The sequence below is a fragment of the Coturnix japonica genome, chromosome 7, assembly GCF_054131305.1.
Source record: "Coturnix japonica strain WE chromosome 7, WE-NBRP24, whole genome shotgun sequence".
NCBI lineage: Eukaryota > Metazoa > Chordata > Aves > Galliformes > Phasianidae > Coturnix > Coturnix japonica.
This window is the reverse complement of record NC_140669.1, coordinates 35,173,650-35,183,686: the sequence shown is the minus strand read 5'-3', so window position 1 is coordinate 35,183,686 and position 10,037 is coordinate 35,173,650.

Sequence of the window (10,037 nt, the reverse complement as noted above, 5' to 3'; positions counted from 1 at the left end):
ACCAAGAAAAGCGGGGTTAGAGCGGAGGAAAACCAAGAAAAGCGGGGTTAGAGCGGAGGAAAACCAAGTAAAGCAGAGTTAGAACGGAAGAAAACGAAGAAAAGCGTGGTTAGAGCAGCAGAAATCCGAGAAAAGCATGGCTAGAGTAGAGAAAAACGATGAAAAGCTGGGTTAGAGCGGAGAAAAACCATGAAAAGCGGGATGAGAGAGGAGGAAAACCAAGAAAAGCGGGGTTAGAGCAATGGAAAACCAAGAAAAGTGAAGTTAGAGCGGAGGAAAACCAAGAAAAGCGGGGTTAGAGCGGAGGAAAACCAAGTAAAGCAGAGTTAGAACGGAAGAAAACGAAGAAAAGCGTGGTTAGAGCAGCAGAAATCCGAGAAAAGCATGGCTAGAGTAGAGAAAAACGATGAAAAGCTGGGTTAGAGCGGAGAAAAACCATGAAAAGCGGGATGAGAGAGGAGGAAAACCAAGAAAAGCTGGGATAGAGCAGAGGAAATCCAAGAAAAGCAGGGTTAGAGCAAAGGAAAACCAAGAAAAGCTTGGTTAGAGCAAAGGAAAACCAAGAAAAGTGAAGTTAGAGCGGAGGAAAACCAAGAAAAGCGGGGTTAGAGCGGAGGAGAACCAAGAAAAGCTGGGTTAGAGCGGATGAAAACCAAGAAAAGCGGGGTTAGAGCGGAGGAAAACCAAGAAAAGCCGAAGAAGTGCGGAGGAAAACCAAGAAAAGCGGGATTAGAAAGGAGGAAAACCAAGAAAAGCTGGGATAGAGCAGAGGAAATCCAAGAAAAGCAGGGTTAGAGCAAAGGAAAACCAAGAAAAGCTTGGTTAGAGCAAAGGAAAACCAAGAAAAGCGGGGTAAGAGCGGAGGAAAACCAAGAAAATCGGGGTTAGAGCGGAGGAAAAGCATGAAAAGTGAGGTTAGAGCTGAGGAAAACCAAGAAAAGCGGAATAAGTGCGGAGGAAAACCAAGAAAAGCGGGGTTTGAGTGGAGGAAAACCAAGAGAAACGGGGTTAGAGCGGAGAAAAACCAAGAAAAGCAGGGATAGAAGGGAGGAAAACCAAGAAAAGCGGAATAAGTGCTGAGGAAAACCAAGAAAAGCTGAGATAGAGCGGAGGAAAACCAAGAAAAGAGGGGTTAGAAAGGAGGAAAACCAAGAAAAGCAGGGTTAGAGCAAATGAAAACCAAGAAAAGCGGGGTTAGAGCGGAGGAAAACCAAGAAAAGCTAGGTTAGAGCGTAGGAAAACCAACAAAAGCGGGGTTATAGCGGAGGAAAACCAAGAAAAGCGGGGTTAGAGGGGAGGAAAACCAAGAAAAGTGGGGTTAGAGCGGAGGAAAACCAAGTAAAGCAGAGTTAGAACGGAAGAAAACGAAGAAAATTGTGGTTAGAGCAGCAGAAATCCGAGAAAAGCATGGCTAGAGTGGAGAAAAATGATGAAAAGCTGGGTTAGAGCGGAGAAAAACCAAGAAAAGCGGGATTAGAGCGTAGGAAAACCAAGAAAAGCGGGGTTATAGCGGAGGAAAACCAAGAAAAGCGGGGTTAGAGCGGAGGAAAACCAAGAAAAGCAGGGTTAGAGCAAATGAAAACCAAGAAAAGCGGGGTTAGAGCGGAGGAAAACCAAGAAAAGCTAGGTTAGAGCGTAGGAAAACCAAGAAAAGCGGGGTTATAGCGGAGGAAAACCAAGAAAAGCGGGGTTAGAGCGGAGGAAATCCAAGAAAAGTGGGGTTAGAGCGGAGGAAAACCAAGTAAAGCAGAGTTAGAACGGAAGAAAACGAAGAAAATTGTGGTTAGAGCAGCAGAAATCCGAGAAAAGCATGGCTAGTGTGGAGAAAAATGATGAAAAGCTGGGTTAGAGCGGAGAAAAACCAAGAAAAGCGGGATTAGAGCGTAGGAAAACCAAGAAAAGCGGGGTTATAGCGGAGGAAAACCAAGAAAAGCGGGGTTAGAGCGGAGGAAAACCAAGTAAAGCAGAGTTAGAACGGAAGAAAACGAAGAAAAGCGTGGTTAGAGCAGCAGAAATCCGAGAAAAGCATGGCTAGAGTAGAGAAAAACGATGAAAAGCTGGGTTAGAGCGGAGAAAAACCATGAAAAGCGGGATTAGAAAGGAGGAAAACCAAGAAAAGCGGGGTTAGAGCAATGGAAAACCAAGAAAAGTGAAGTTAGAGCGGAGGAAAACCAAGAAAAGCGGGGTTAGAGCGGAGGAGAACCAAGAAAAGCTGGGTTAGAGCGGATGAAAACCAAGAAAAGCAGGGTTAGAGCGGAGGAAAACCAAGAAAAGTGGTGATAGAGCGAAGGAAAACCAAGAAAAGCGGGATTAGAAAGGAGGAAAACCAAGAAAAGCGGGGTTAGAGCGGAGGAAAACCAAGAAAAGCAGGGTTAGAGCAAAGGAAAACCAAGAAAAGCGAAGTTAGAGCGGAGGAAAACCAAGAAAAGATGGGTTAGAGCGTAGGAAATCCAAGAAAAGCGGGGTTAGAGCAAAGGAAAACCAAGAAAAGCGGGGTTAGAGCAAATGAAAACCAAGAAAAGCGGGGTTAGAGCGGAGGAAAACCAAGAAAAGCTAGGTTAGAGCGTAGGAAAACCAAGAAAAGCGGGGTTATAGCGGAGGAAAACCAAGAAAAGCGGGGTTAGAGCGGAGGATAACCAAGAAAAGTGGGGTTAGAGCGGAGGAAAACCAAGTAAAGCAGAGTTAGAACGGAAGAAAACGAAGAAAAGCGTGTTAGAGCAGCAGAAATCCGAGAAAAGCATGGTTAGAGTGGAGAAAAACCATGAAAAGCTGGGTTAGAGTGGAGAAAACCAAGAAAAGCGGGGTTAGTGCGGAGGAAAACCAAGAGAAACGGGTTTGGAGCAGAGAAAAACAAAGATAAGCGGGGATAGAAGGGAGGAAAACCAAGAAAATGCGGGTTAGAGCGGAGAAAAACCAAGAAAAGCAGGGTTAGAGCAAAGGAAAACCAAGAAAAGCGGGGTTAAAGCGGAGGAAAACCAAGAGAAGCGGTGATAGAGCGGAGGTAAACCAAGAAAAGTGGTGTTAGAGCGTAGGAAAACCAAGAAAAGCGGTGATAGAGCGTAGGAAAACAACTAAAAGCGGTGATAGAGCGGAGGAAAACCAAGAAAAGCGGGGTTAGAGCAAAGGAAAACCAAGAAAAGCAGGGTTAGAGCAAAGGAAAACCAAGACAAGCGAAGATAGAGCAAAGGAAAACCAAGAAAAGCGGGGTTAGAGCGGAGGAAAACCATGAAAAGTGGGGTTACAGCGGAAGATAACCAAGAAAAGCGAAGTTAGAGCGGAGGAAAACCAAGAAAATCAGAATAAGTACGGAGGAAAACCAAGAAAAGCGGGGTTAGATCGGAGGAAAACCAAGAAAAAGAATTTAGAGAGGAAGAAAACGAAGAAAAGAGCGGCTAGAGCAGCAGAAATCCGAGAAAAGCATGGTTAGAGTGGAGAAAAACCAAGAAAAGCGGGGTTAGTGCGGAGGTAAACCAAGAAAAGAGGGGTTAGTGCAGAGGAAAACCAAGAAAAGCGGGGTTAGAGCAAAGGAAAACCAAGAAAAGCAATGTTAGAGCGGAGGAAAACCAAGAAAAAAAGGGTTAGAGAGGAGAAAAACCAAGAAAAGCGGGGTTAGAGCGCAGAAAGACCAAGAAAAGCGGGGATAGAAGAGAGGAAAACCAAGACAAGCGGGGTTAGAAAGAAGGAAAACCAAGAAAAGCGGGGTTAGAGCGGAGGAAAACCAAGAAAAGTGGGGTTAGAGCAAAGGAAATCCAAGAAAAGCTATTTTACAGCAGAGGAAAACCAAGAAAAACGGGGTTAGAGCGGAGAAAAACCAAGAAAAGTGGTATTAGACCGTAGGAAAACCAAGAAAAGCGGTGATAGAGCGGAGGAAAACCAAGAAAAGTGGTGTTAGAGCGTAGGTAAACCACTAAAAGCGGTGACAGGTTGGAGGAAAACCAAGAAAAGCGGGGTTAGTGCGGAGGAAAACCAAGAAAAGCAGGGTTAGAGCGAAGGATAACCAAGAAAAGCGGGGTTAGCGCGGAGGAAAACCAAGTAAAGCGGGGTTAGAGCGGAGGAAAAACAAGAAAAGCGAAGTTAAAGCGGAGGAAAACCAAGAAAAGCAGAATAAGTGCGGAGGAAAACCATGAAAAGCTCGGTTAGAGTGGAGAAAAACCAAGAAAAGAGGGGTTAGTGCGGAGGAAAACCAAGAAAAGCGAGGTTAGTGCGGAGGAAAACCAAGAAAAGTGGGGTTAGAGCAAAGGAAAACCAAGAAAAGCGGGATTAGAGCAGAGGAAAACAAATAAAGCGGAATAAGTGCGGAGGAAAACAAAGTAAAGCGGGGTTAGATCGGAGGAAAACCAAGAAAAAGAATTTAGAGAGGAAGAAAACGAAGAAAAGAGCGGCTAGAGCAGCAGAAATCCGAGAAAAGCATGGTTAGAGTGGAGAAAAACCAAGAAAAGCGGGGTTAGTGCGGAGGTAAACCAAGAAAAGAGGGGTTAGTGCAGAGGAAAACCAAGAAAAGCGGGGTTAGAGCAAAGGAAAACCAAGAAAAGCAATGTTAGAGCGGAGGAAAACCAAGAAAAACGGGGTTAGAGAGGAGAAAACCAAGAAAAGCGGGGTTAGAGCGCAGAAAGACCAAGAAAAGCGGGGATAGAAGGGAGGAAAACCAAGACAAGCGGGGTTAGAAAGAAGGAAAACCAAGAAAAGCGGGGTTAGAGCGGAGGAAAACCAAGAAAAGCGGGGTTAGAGCGGAGGAAAACCAAGAAAAGTGGGGTTAGAGCAAAGGAAAACCAAGAAAAGCTATTTTACAGCAGAGGAAAACCAAGAAAAACGGGGTTAGAGCGGAGAAAAACCAAGAAAAGTGGTATTAGACCGTAGGAAAACCAAGAAAAGCGGTGATAGAGCGGAGGAATACCAAGAAAAGTGGTGTTAGAGCGTAGGTAAACCACTAAAAGCGGTGACAGGGTGGAGGAAAACCAAGAAAAGCGGGGTTAGTGCGGAGGAAAACCAAGAAAAGCAGGGTTAGAGCGAAGGATAACCAAGAAAAGCGGGGTTAGCGCGGAGGAAAACCAAGTAAAGCGGGGTTAGAGCGGAGGAAAAACAAGAAAAGCGAAGTTAAAGCGGAGGAAAACCAAGCAAAGCAGAATAAGTGCGGAGGAAAACCATGAAAAGCTGGGTTAGAGTGGAGAAAAACCAAGAAAAGAGGGGTTAGTGCGGAGGAAAACCAAGAAAAGCGAGGTTAGTGCGGAGGAAAACCAAGAAAAGTGGGGTTAGAGCAAAGGAAAACCAAGAAAAGCGGGATTAGAGCGGAGGAAAACAAATAAAGCGGAATAAGTGCGGAGGAAAACAAAGTAAAGCGGGGTTAGAGCGGAGGAAAACCAAGAGAAACGGGGTTAGAGTAGAGAAAAACCAAGAAAAGCGGGGATAGAAGGGAGGAAAACCAAGAAAAGCGTAATAAGTGCTGAGGAAAACCAAGAAAAGCGGGGTTACAGCAGAGGAAAACCAAGAAAAAGAAGTTAGAGATGAAGAAAACGAAGAAAAGCGCGGTTAGAGCAGCAGAAATATGAGAAAAGCATGGTTAGAGTGGAGAAAAACCATGAAAAGCTCGGTTAGAGTGGAGAAAAACCAAACAAGCAGGGTTAGTGCGGAGGAAAACCAAGAAAATAGGTGTTAGTGCGTTGGAAAACCAAGAAAAGCGGGGTTAGAGCAAAGGAAAACCAAGAAAACCGGTGTTAAAGCGGAGGAAAACCAAGAGAAACGGGGTTAGAGCAGAGAAAAACCAAGAAAAGCAGGATTACAGCAAAGGAAAACCAAGAAAAGCGAAGTTAGTGCGGAGGAAAAGCATGAAAAGCGGGGTTAGAGCGGAGGAAAACCAAGTAAAGCAGAGTTAGAACGGAAGAAAACGAAGAAAAGCGTGTTAGAGCAGCAGAAATCCGAGAAAAGCATGGTTAGAGTGGAGAAAAACCATGAAAAGCTGGGTTAGAGTGGAGAAAACCAAGAAAAGCGGGGTTAGTGCGGAGGAAAACCAAGAGAAACGGGTTTGGAGCAGAGAAAAACAAAGATAAGCGGGGATAGAAGGGAGGAAAACCAAGAAAATCAAGGTTAGAGCGGAGAAAAACCAAGAAAAGCAGGGTTAGAGCAAAGGAAAACCAAGAAAAGCGGGGTTAGAGCGGAGGAAAACCAAGAGAAGCGGTGATAGAGCGGAGGTAAAACAAGAAAAGTGGTGTTAGAGCGTAGGAAAACCAAGAAAAGCGGTGATAGAGCGTAGGAAAACAACTAAAAGCGGTGATAGAGCGGAGGAAAACCAAGAAAAGCGGGGTTAGAGCGAAGAAAAACCAAGAAAAGCAGGGTTAGAGCAAAGGAAAACCAAGACAAGCGAAGTTAGAGCGGAGGAAAACCAAGAAAAGCGGGGTTAGAGCGAAGGAAAACCAAGAAAAGCGGTGATAGAGCGTAGGAAAATCACTAAAAGCGGTGATAGAGCGGAGGAAAACCAAGAAAAGCGGGGTTAGAGCAAAGGAAAACCAAGAAAAGCAGGGTTAGAGCAAAGGAAAACCAAGAAAAGCGAAGATAGAGCAAAGGAAAACCAAGAAAAGCGGGGTTAGAGCGGAGGAAAACCATGAAAAGTGGGGTTACAGCGGAAGATAACCAACAAAAGCGAAGTTAGAGCGGAGGAAAACCAAGAAAAGCAGAATAAGTACGGAGGAAAACCAAGAAAAGCGGGGTTAGATCGGAGGAAAACCAAGAAAAAGAATTTAGAGAGGAAGAAAACGAAGAAAAGAGCGGCTAGAGCAGCAGAAATCCGAGAAAAGCATGGTTAGAGTGGAGAAAAACCAAGAAAAGCGGGGTTAGTGCGGAGGTAAACCAAGAAAAGAGGGGTTAGTGCAGAGGAAAACCAAGAAAAGCGGGGTTAGAGCAAAGAAAAACCAAGGAAAGCAATGTTAGAGCGGAGGAAAACCAAGAAAAACGGGGTTAGAGAGGAGAAAAACCAAGAAAAGCGGGGTTAGAGCGCAGAAAGACCAAGAAAAGCGGGGATAGAAGGGAGGAAAACCAAGACAAGCGGGGTTAGAAAGAAGGAAAACCAAGAAAAGCGGGGTTAGAGCGGAGGAAAACCAAGAAAAGCGGGGTTAGAGCGGAGGAAAACCAAGAAAAGTGGGGTTAGAGCAAAGGAAAACCAAGAAAAGCTATTTTACAGCAGAGGAAAACCAAGAAAAACGGGGTTAGAGCGGAGAAAAACCAAGAAAAGTGGTATTAGACCGTAGGAAAACCAAGAAAAGCGGTGATAGAGCGGAGGAAAACCAAGAAAAGTGGTGTTAGAGCGTAGGTAAACCACTAAAAGCGGTGACAGGGTGGAGGAAAACCAAGAAAAGCGGGGTTAGTGCGGAGGAAAACCAAGAAAAGCAGGGTTAGAGCGAAGGATAACCAAGAAAAGCGGGGTTAGCGCGGAGGAAAACCAAGTAAAGCGGGGTTAGAGCGGAGGAAAAACAAGAAAAGCGAAGTTAAAGCGGAGGAAAACCAAGAAAAGCAGAATAAGTGCGGAGGAAAACCATGAAAAGCTGGGTTAGAGTGGAGAAAAACCAAGAAAAGAGGGGTTAGTGCGGAGGAAAACCAAGAAAAGCGAGGTTAGTGCAGAGGAAAACCAAGAAAAGTGGGGTTAGAGCAAAGGAAAACTAAGAAAAGCGGGATTAGAGCGGAGGAAAACAAATAAAGCGGAATAAGTGCGGAGGAAAACCAAGTAAAGCAGGGTTAGAGCGGAGGAAAACCAAGAGAAACGGGGTTAGAGCGGAGAAAAACCAAGAAAAGCTAGGATAGAAGGGAGGAAAACCAAGAAAAGCGTAATAAGTGCTGAGGAAAACCAAGAAAAGCGGGGTTACAGCAGAGGAAAACCAAGAAAAAGAAGTTAGAGAGGAAGAAAACGAAGAGAAGCGCGGTTAGAGCAGCAGAAATATGAGAAAAGCATGGTTAGAGTGGAGAAAAACCATGAAAAGCTCGGTTAGAGTGGAGAAAAACCAAACAAGCGGGGTTAGTGCGGAGGAAAACCAAGAAAATAGGTGTTAGTACGTTGGAAAACCAAGAAAAGCGGGGTTAGAGCAAAGGAAAACCAAGAAAAGCGGTGTTAGATCGGAGGAAAACCAAGAGAAACGGGGTTAGAGCAGAGAAAAACCAAGAAAAGCAGGATTACAGCAAAGAAAAACCAAGAACAGCGAAGTTAGTGCGGAGGAAAAGCATGAAAAGCGGGGTTAGAGCGGAGGAAAACCAAGAAAAGCGAAGTTGGAGCGGAGGAAAACCAAGAAAAGTGGAATAAGTATAGAGGATAACGAAGAAAAGCGGGGTTAGAGCGGAGGAAAATCAAGAAAAAGAAGTTAGAAAGGAAGAAAACGAAGAAAAGCGCGGTTAGAGCAGCAGAAATAACAGAAAAGCATGGTTAGAGTGGAGAAAAACCATGAAAAGCGGGGTTAGAGCGGAGGAAAACCAAGAAAAGCGAAGTTAGAGCGTAGGAAAACCAAGAATAGCGGGGTTAGAGCGGAGGAAAACCAAGAGAAACGGGGTTAGAGCGGAGAAAAACCAAGAAAAGCTAGGATAGAAGGGAGGAAAACCAAGAAAAGCGTAATAAGTGCTGAGGAAAACCAAGAAAAGCGGGGTTACAGCAGAGGAAAACCAAGAAAAAGAAGTTAGAGAGGAAGAAAACGAAGAAAAGCGCGGTTAGAGCAGCAGAAATATGAGAAAAGCATGGTTAGAGTGGAGAAAAACCATGAAAAGCTCGGTTAGAGTGGAGAAAAACCAAACAAGCGGGGTTAGTGCGGAGGAAAACCAAGAAAATAGGTGTTAGTACGTTGGAAAACCAAGAAAAGCGGGGTTAGAGCAAAGGAAAACCAAGAAAAGCGGTGTTAGATCGGAGGAAAACCAAGAGAAACGGGGTTAGAGCAGAGAAAAACCAAGAAAAGCAGGATTACAGCAAAGAAAAACCAAGAACAGCGAAGTTAGTGCGGAGGAAAAGCATGAAAAGCGGGGTTAGAGCGGAGGAAAACCAAGAAAAGCGAAGTTGGAGCGGAGGAAAACCAAGAAAAGTGGAATAAGTATAGAGGATAACGAAGAAAAGCGGGGTTAGAGCGGAGGAAAATCAAGAAAAAGAAGTTAGAAAGGAAGAAAACGAAGAAAAGCGCGGTTAGAGCAGCAGAAATAACAGAAAAGCATGGTTAGAGTGGAGAAAAACCATGAAAAGCGGGGTTAGAGCGGAGGAAAACCAAGAAAAGCGGGGTTAGAGCGTAGGAAAACCAAGAATAGCGGGGTTAGAGCGGAGGAAAACCATGAAAAGCGGGGTTAGAGCAGAGGAAAACCAAGAAAAGCGGGGTTAGAGCGGAGGATAACCAAGAAAAGCAGGGTTAGAGCGGAGGAAAATCAAGTAAAGCGGGGTTAGAGTGGAGGAAAACCTAGAAAAGCGAAGTTAGAGCGGAGGAAAACCAAGAAAAGCAGAATAAGTGCGGAGGAAAACCAAAAAAAGTGGAATTAGAGCGGAGGAAAACCAAGAAAAAAATTTAGAGTGGAAGAAAACGAAGAAAAGCGCGGTTAGAGCAGCAGAAATCCGAGAAAAGCATGGTTAGAGTGGAGAAAAACCATGAAAAGCTGGGTTACAGTGGAGAAAATACAAGAAAAGCGCGGTTAGTGCGGAGGAAAACCAAGAAAAGCAGGGTTAGAGCAAAGGAAAACCAAGAAAAGCGGTGTTAGAGTGGAGGAAAACCAAGAGAAACGGGGTTAGAGCGGAGAAAAACCAAGAAAAGCGGGGATAGAAGGGAGGAAAACCAAAAAAAGCGAGGTTATAGAGGAGGAAAACCAAGAAATGCGGGATTAGAGCAGAGGAAAACCAAGAAAAGCGGAATAATTGCGGAGGAAAACCAAGAAAAGCGGGGTTAGAGCGGAGGAAAACCAAGAAAAAGAAGTTAGAGAGGAAGAAAACGAAGAAAAGCGCGGTTAGAGCAGCAGAAATCCGAGAAAAGCATGGTTAGAGTGGAGAAAAACCATGAAAAGCTGGGTTAGAGTAGAGAAAATCCAAGAAAAGCAGG